At 41.3% G+C, this 9485-nt stretch overlaps 1 pseudogene; it reads right to left on the bottom strand.

Annotated features, from left to right (window-relative positions):
- Window positions 1–5936: 5936 nt before the first annotated feature.
- LOC126494997 (vomeronasal type-2 receptor 116-like) lies at window positions 5937–7718 on the bottom strand (annotated as a pseudogene).
- Between the last annotated feature and the right edge of the window lie 1767 nt (window positions 7719–9485).

The following is a 9485-nucleotide window of genomic DNA, read 5'->3' as shown; positions in this document are numbered from 1 at the left end:
GGCTGAAATCAACAAAATAGAAACACAGAAAACAATCCAAAGAATCAATGAAACAAAAAGCTGGTTCTTGGAGAAAATCAACAAGATTGATAAACCCCTATCCAAACTAATCAAATGGCAGAGAGAGAATACACAAATTAACAAGATCAGAAATGAAAAGGGAGACATAACCACAGACACAGAGGATATTCAGAAAATCATTAGATTTTACTACAAAAGCCTATATGACACAAAATTGGAAAATGCTAAAGAAAAGGACACTTTTTAGATAAATACCACATACCAAAATTAGACCAGGACCAGGTGAACAATCTCAATAGACCTGTTAGTCGCTACGAATTAGAAGTTGTTATAAAAAACCTCCCTACCAAAAAGAGCCCAGGTCCAGATGGTTTCAGTGCAGAATTCTACCAGAACTTCCAAGAAGACCTAATACCTATACTCCTTAATGTATTTCCCAATATAGAAACAGAAAAGTCTTTGCCAAATTCCTTTTATGAAACTACAGTTACCCTGATACCAAAACCACACAAAGATGCAACCAAGAAAGAGAATTACAGGCCAATCTCACTCATAAACATTGACGCGAAAATCCTCAATAAAATACTGGCAAACCGAGTCCAAGAACACATTAGAAAAATTATCCATTATGATCAAGTAGGCTTCATCCCAGAGATGTGGGGCTGGTTCAACATATGAAAATCTATCAATGTAATCCATCATATAAATAAACTGAAAGAAAAAAACCATATGATCATTTCATTACATGCTGAAAAAGCATTTGACAAAATTCAACATCCCTTTATGATAAAGGTCTTGGAGAGATTAGGGATATAAGGGTTATACCTAATTATAATAAAGGCTATTTACAGCAAGCCGACAGCTAACATCAAATTAAATGGAGAGAAACTCAAAGCCATCCCACTAAAATCAGGAACACGACAAGGCTGTTCACTCTCTCCATACCTTTTCAATATAGTGCTTGAAGTTCTAGCAATAGCAATAAGAAAACAGAAGGGGATCAAAGGGATTCGAATTGGAAAGGAAGAAGTTAAACTTTCATTATTTGGAGATGATATGATAGTGTACATGAGCAACCCCAAAAACTCCAGCAAAGAACTCCTACAGCTGATAAACACCTTTAGTAGCGTGGCAGGATACAAGATCAATTCCAAAAAATCAGTTGCCCTTTTATACACAAAGGATGAGGAATCAGAGAGGGAAATCAGAGAAACATCACCTTTCACAATAGCCACAAACAGCATAAAATATCTTGGGGTAACTCTAACCAAGGATGTGAAGGATCTATTAGATAAGAATTTTAAGTCCTTGATGAAATAAATTGAGGAGGATACCAGAAAATGGAAGGATCTCCCTTGCTCTTGGATTGGGAGGATCAACATAATAAAAATGGCAATTCTACCAAGGGCAATTTATAGATTCAATGCAATCCCCATTAAAATCTTCGAAATTCTTCACAGATCTTGAGAGGACATTAATCAATTTTATATGGAAAAACAAAAAACCCAGGATAGCCAAAACAATCTTATACAATAAAGGAACTTCTGGAGGCATTACCATCCCTGACTTCAAACTCTATTACAGAGCTTCTATTGAAAACAGCTTGGTATTGGCATGAAAACAGAGAATTCGATCAATGGAATAGTGTAGAAGACCCAGATTTTAACCCACAAACCTATGAACACCTGATTTTTAATAAAGGAGCTAAAAGTATTCAATGGAAGAAAGAAAGCATCTTCAACAAATGGTGCTGGCAGAACTGGTTGTCAACCTGTAGAAGAATGAAAGTAGATCCATATCTATCACCATGCACAAAACTCAAGTCCAAATGGTTTAAAGACCTCAATATCAGGCTGAACACACTGAACCTGATAGAAGAGAAAGTAGGAAGTACTCTACAACTTATGGGCACAGGAGATCACTTCCTACATATATCCCCAGCGGCACAGACTTTAAAGACACCATTGAATAAATGGGACCTCCTGAAACTGAGAAGCTTCTGTAAAGCAAAGGTCACTGTCACTAAGACAAAAAGGCAACCCACTGACTGGGAGAAGATCTTCACCAACCCTACAACAGACAAAGGCCTGTTCTCCAAAATATATAAAGAACTCAAGAAACTAGATTTAAAAAGCTAAATAACCCAATTAAAAAATGAGGCACTGAGTTGAACAGAGATCTCTCAACAGAAGAAATTCAAATGGCCAAAAGACACGTAAGGTCATGCTCATCCTCCTTGGTGATCAGGGAAATGCAAATTAAAACAACTTTGAGATTCCATCTTATACCTGTCAGAATGGCTAAAACCAAAAACACCAAAAGGATAGCCTTTGCCGGAGAGGTTGTGGAGTAAGGGGCATACTCATCCATTGCTGGTGGGAATGCAAACTTGTGAAACCACTTTGGAAATCAGTGTGGTGGTGATTTCTCAGGAAATTTGGGATCGCCCTACCCCAAGATCCAGTAATACCACTCTTGGGTACCCAAGAGATGCCCTATCATATGACAAAAGCATTTATTTAACTATGTTCATAGCAGCACTATTTGTAATAGCCAGAACCTGGAAACAACCTAGCTGCCCTTCAGTGGAAGAATGGATGAAGAAAGTTTGGAATATATACATATTAGAGTACTACTCAGCAGTAAAAAACAGTGACTTCGCGAATTTTGCATGCAAATGGATGGAAATAAAAAACACTATCCTGAGTGAGGTATCCCAGACCCAAAAAGATGAATATGGGATGTACTCACTCATAATTGGTTTCTTCCATAAATAAGGGACATTGAGCATATAATTTGTGATCCTAGAGAAACTAAATAAGAAGGTGAACCCAAAGGAAAACATATAGTCGCCCGCCTGGATATGGGAAGTAGACAAGATTGCCATGCAAAAACTGGGAACTTGGGATGAGGTGGCATGGGGCCAAGGGGAAATAGGGTGAAAAACGTGAGAACAGGAGATTGGGGGGAGCTTGGGGGAATGGGATGGTTGGGATAAAGGAAGGGTGGACACAGGAGCAGAGAAATATATATCCTAATTAAGGGAGCCATCTTATGGTTGGCAAGAGACTTGACTCTAGAGGGGCTCGCAGGTGTCCGGGGAGATGTCCCCAGATAGTATCTTGAGCAACTGAGCAGAGGGAATCTGAAATGACCCTATCCTATGGCCATACTGATGAATATCTTACTTATCACCTTAGAACCTTCATCTGCCGATGGATCAAGATAGAGACAGAGACCCACACTGGAGCACCGGACTGACCTCTTAAGACCCAAATGAGGAGCAGAAGGAGGGAGAACATGAGCAAGGAAGTCAGGACCACGAGGGGTGCTGATGTGGGAGTGATTTCTTATTAATAAAGATAGGCCCCTTGATAGGCCAACCCTTAGGTAGGCGGAGTATACAGAACAGAATGCTGGGAGAAAGAAGCTGAGTCAAAGGGTCGCCATGATGCTCCCACTCCAGACAGATGCAGGTTAAGATCTTTCCTGGTAAGCCAGCTTGTGGGCTAAACAGATTATTAGAAATGGGTTAGATCGATATGTAAGAGCTAGCCAATAAGAAACTGAAACTAGCCGGGCCAGGCAGTGTTTAAAAGAATACAGTTTCCATGTAATTATTTCGGGGCATAAGCTAGAGCTAGCTGGTGGCCGGGAGCTGGGGCGGGAGGGAAGCGGCCAGCAGCTCCTCACTACAGTGGATGTGATCTATTAGGAGCTCATCAAGGCCAGCCGGACTGGGACTGAATAAGCATGGGATGAAACAGGACTCCCTGAAAGTGGCGGAAAATGAAGGCTGATGAGAAGCCAAGGACAATGGCACTAGGTTTCAATCCTAATACATGAACTGGCTGTGTGGGAGCCTAGCCTGTTTGGATGCTCACCTTCCTGGTCCTGGTTAGAAGTGGGAGGACATTGGACTTCCCGCAGGGCAGGGACCTGGACTGCTCACATCTCGAGAGGGAAGGGGAATGCAGTGGGGGAGAGGGAAGAGGGGTAGGAAAGTGGGGAAGGGGGAGGAGATGTTTGGGAGGAGAGCGAGGGAAATGGAAAATGGGGAGAAGGCAGTAATTTTTCAAAAAAAATAAATAAATAAATTTAAAAAAAAGAAATGGGTTAAATTAATATAACAGTTAGTCAATAAGAAGCTAGAACTAATGGGTCAAGAAGTGATTTAATTAATACAGTTTCTGTGTGATTATTTCGGGTCTAAGCTATCCTCGTGGCTTGGAAACAACAAGCAGCCTCCCCGTCCTTGCAACACTTTTTTTTCCCACTGTATAATTTTAGCTTCTTTGTCAAAAATCAGGTCTTCATAGGTGTGTGAAATAATGTCAGGATCTTTGTTCCAATTCCATTTGTCTACCTGTCTCATTTTATGTCAATACCAAGCAGTTTTTATTACTGTAACACTATATAGTAAAGCTTGATGTCAGCGATGGGAATCCCTCCAGACGTTTCTTTATTCTAGAGAACTGTTCGGGTTATTCTGGATTTCTTTTTTTCCATATGAAGTTGAATATTGTTCTTCAAGTTCTGTGAAGAATTGTGCTGGGATTTTGAAGGGGCTTGCATTGAATCTGTAGAGTCTTTTTGATAGGATTGCCATTTTTACTATTTTGTCAATACATATCGAAGAGCATAGGAAATCTTTTAATTTTCTGATAACTTTGGCAAATTTCCTCTTCAATGAATTAAAGTTATTGTCATACATGTCTTTCGCTTGTTTGGTTAGTTTTACTCTAAGATATTTTATGTTATTTGTGGATATTATAAATGGTGATGTTTTCTCATTTCTTTCTCATCCCCTTTATCATTTGAATATAGAAGAGCTATTAATTTTTTTTGAGTTAATTCTGTATCCTGGCACATTGTTGAAGGTGTTTAGCAAGTGTAGGAGTTCCCTGGTACAGATTTTTGGGTCACCTATGTATACGACCATCTCATTTTCAAATAGTGAGTGTTTGACTTTTCCTTCCAATTTGTATTTGTTTAATCTCCATTTGTTGTTTTATTGCTCCTGCTAAAACTTTGAGTACTATGTTGAATAGATATAGTGAGAGTGAACAGCCTTTTCTTGTTCCTGATTTTAGTATAATTACTTTGAATTTCTCTCCATTTGATTGATTTTGACTCTTGGCTTCCTCTGTATTGTTTTCTTATGTTTATATGTGTTCCTTTTATACATGATCTCTCCAAGACCTTTATCCTTAAGGGATGTTTAATTTTGTTGAATGCTTTTTTAGCATCTAATAAGATAATTATTTTGTTTTTATTCTTTTAGTTTGTTTATATTGTAGATTACACTATAGAATTTTTTTGTATGTTGAACCATACCAGCATGCCTTGGATGAATCCAACTGATCACGGGGATGATTTTTTGATGGGTTCATGGATTTGGTTTGCAAGTATTTTATTGAGTATTTTTTAATCTATGTTCATTAGTGAGATTTGTCTGTACTTCTCTTTCTTGGCTGAGTATTTGTGTGGATTGGATATCAGGGTATCTGTAGTTTCAAAAAAAAGGGTTTGGCAATGTTTCTTTAGTTTCTATTCTGTAAAACACTTTGAGAAGTATTGGTATTAGCTCTTCTTTGAAGTTCTCATAGAATTCTGCACTGAAACCATTCTGTACTGGGATTATTTTTGGTTGGGAGGCGTTTGATGACTGCGGAGACACATTTCATCTTGCTCAATATCCTTTATATCTAGTTATCATACATTTCTCTCTCTCCTAAATTCTACTCCTCTAACACCCAGGATGCAATAGTATTCTCTTTTCTTTCCCCAAAGATGGGCATATTAGTTTCACCATCTGTTAGCAATATTTCACTCTACTAAAAGATTTCTCTGTTTCCATTTGCATTCAAAGGCCCACATTCACTCATTTATTAATAGAATTACTTAGCGTTTATTTTAAATGTTACTGGGCAATAGTGGAATAAAGGAAAGCATCCCTTATGCGCTAATGGTCATAAATTGAATCTTATAAAGCAAGTGGCTGTGTGGATGATTATAGATCACAGTGTACAGAAAAGTAGTATACATGACACTGCTGCGCCTGCCTCCTCATTGGAAGAAATGATGAGAATCATTAGCCATTCATACAGTTTGCATTGTATTGGATTAGGTGGTTCTGTACCAATATTGTAGTTGTCAGTTACAATTTATGAAATGTGTGTTCAGGAAGATGTTTTCCCCCTTAACTTTTGAAGAGAATTTCTCTCTGGTCTTAACAAAATTATATAGCACTTGGGGATGAAAATGCATCCCAGTAGGCCTGCACCAAGATGGACAAGACCTCCACAGCCACCATGATCTTGCCCTTGGTGCTGTGGTAGACAGGGAGGAAGGTGATCCAGACACTGCAAAACAACAGCATGCTGAAGGTCAGCAACTTGGCTTCATTGAATGTGTCAGGGAGATTCCTGGCCAAGAAAGCAACAATGAAGCTCCCTAATGCAAGGGAGCCATGATATCCCAGGACACAGTAGAATGCAGTAACTGAGTCCTTGTTGCACACAATGATTTGGACATGCTCAGAGTGCACATCTTTGTCAATAAAAGAGGGAGAAAATTGCAGCCAGATTGTACAGAGAATAATTTGGATGAGCGTACAGATGGCAATGATATAGTTGGGGACACCAGAAACCAGAAAATACCTCATCCTTCTTCCAGGAGTTGTGACTTTGAAAGCAAGCATCACAGTCACTGTTTTGGCCAACACAGTGGAAACAGCCAGAGTTAATACAACTCCAAATGTGATTTGTTGCAGAACACAGGTAGCTAGTTGGGATGCCCAATGAAAAGCAAGGGACACAGGAAACAGAAGATGAGTGAAATTAGCAAGATGTAGCTGAGATTCTGGTTGTTGGCCTTGACTATGGGAGTGTCATGATGCTTCACAAATATCCCAAGAACCACAGTTGTGAATACAGAGAAGAACAAGGCCATTAAGGTAAGAACCATCCCTAAGGTGTCTTTGTAGTTCAGAAAGACCACAGCTTTTTTAATACACCGGCTCTGCTCTCTGTTTGCATACTGGTTCTCTGGACACTTCACACAGTTATCCACATCTGCTGGAGAGAGAAAAGTATGATTAGGACAATGTTGGCCATTTATTGACAGACCATATTAATTAAGTGTGTTGAATAAGCATTGCAATATCTGCATTCTTTGTTGATGATGTAGCTGAGAGACACTGCTGCATAGCAATACTTTCATTTCATAATACACATTCATTATCTTTATGGGCAATGAAATAAAGCAATATGGTGTCTATTTAACTAAGTGTTGATGACACCCAGGAACTGCTCCAAGGGGCCCAGCAGGGGTGCATGCAGACCACATAGCTTCCTGTACCGTGTGCTCACCACGGCACCCATGCAGGACCCGCCAATGCCCACACTCAAAACGCCACACACATGCAACACGTCAGTGGTCACGGGGCCATGGGGGTGGGGGCAGGGAGACACACATGAACATGCGTGACAGGGATGGGATCCAGGGCAGAGGCAGACGAGCACACGCGTGATGGCGGCTGCTGGGTGGGCGGGGCCTCATCATGGTGGGGCCGCACGGGGTTGGTCCACAGAGCTATCAATCATGGCCGAGCCCACCACTCGCTCCCAGCATCCTCGGTAGCCAGTTGGCCTGATGGGAAAAAAATAGGGGCACTGAGAGCCGAGCACACGCATGACAACGTGTGTCAATTGATATCTTCCTGTGTCGTACATGTGACATGTAAACTTGCACTAAGTCGAACTCAGCTACACACATCATACGTGCATCATGCAAGCCTAGAAAAGGATGATTCCCAGATATGTGTGTCATATGTGTGACGTGTAAACCTGTACATGCTACATCATGTATGCACCACACATGTACACAGAAACCTGCAGAGGATCCCATGTGTACACGTGTCTGTGAACGCTGACTGACACCTAGCTGTAAACACACACATGTGCAGCTCAGTGTGAAAGAAAACCTAAAATGCACATGTGTGTAGCTGCTTTGTATGGAGACTCATGTGTGTTCCTGTCATATGTGACTTGCAAATGTAAATGTTAATGCACTGTGACACACAGACACACACATTCATGCAATACATGTCCATATGTGCCAGCCTGACATGAAGGGGAGTGTAATATGTGCAGTTGTGCGGACTTGTGTGTCCTACATGTTACATGTGAGCCTACAGGTGTCTGCACGCATGTTGAACACAGCACGTGTATAACGTGTATTTTACATTTCATCGATGCACTATGTCCATTACACGTATTATGTATCCATCAACGTCCACATGTGTCCTGTGCCGCACATCGAGTGGCCTTGCCTGTCCATGTGATCTCCAGTGCACACACATACATGTGCACACGGTTACTCCTGGACTCACCCATGCATACACACATGTGTACAATTATGACTGTTTCACCTGCCTACCAGGATCCTGTCCACATGCATGTAACATACCACAACATCAATGCACACATGTATGATGCAGCGCATCATCACCACACACATGAGTCAAACACGGAAACAGACATGTACACCAGACACATAACACATGTGACACATGCCTACTGTTCAGGATCCCGTCCTTTTCCTCCTATCACGTGCGTGTAGCCATGTTCCTCCATATCACACATGCAAAATCTTTCATTTTGTCACACGTGTGTGAACTTAAAACCACATTCTTCCACACAGGCTTGCCAAACAATGGTATGTGCACATAGATGCGCATGGCTCACGCAGAGACATGCAACCAAACACATGGACTCGCACACATAGTATGCACATAAAATGATGCCTCCTGTCCCCTGTATGGAAATCAAACACGCTATACTTGTGCACTGCCATGTTCACATACACATGTGCTCACACATACAATGTACATGCATAGACTAAAACAGACTCATCCTCACTGGCCCACAAGTGTGTCCGCATCGGACACACTTACCCTGACATCCGTGTTCAGTGACGTCACCATGAGCGTGGCTCTAAGGTTCTGCCCATGTCACAGCATGGCAGCCTATGGGGAACACGGGATCAGGAATGACAAAGGAAACGGGAAAGGAAGTCATGGGAGACATGGAAACAGGAGTGGCATCACAGAACATGGGGAATGATGTCACACAGTGCCCCACCCCACCAGCACACACGTGACATCAGATCCTGCATCCATGCCCGTGAGCTTATGGCACAGTGGATCCCAGGTCAATACACGTGAGCAGAACTCACTTGAGTCCACGCGGGACTTCCCATGCTCACACACGTGCAAACGCCATATAAACATGAGTACATTCGGTATATGGAAAACAACCTTACCACTGTACACACGTGAAATGCGGGGAAAATACTGATGGACACATGGGGAATGGAAATAAGTGCTTTACATGGAGAGAACATGTGAGCAAGGTCGAGCGATCGGTTGAGTGTCATGAAAACATACAGTAAACAAAAAC

Source organism: Alexandromys fortis, unplaced genomic scaffold (assembly GCF_014885135.2).
Source record: "Alexandromys fortis isolate MF-2015 unplaced genomic scaffold, M_Fortis_MF-2015_v1.1 scaffold_433, whole genome shotgun sequence".
NCBI classification, from domain to species: Eukaryota; Metazoa; Chordata; class Mammalia; order Rodentia; family Cricetidae; genus Alexandromys; species Alexandromys fortis.
The sequence above is the reverse complement of the archived record's forward strand: the minus strand, read 5'-3'. Positions and strand labels throughout refer to the sequence as shown.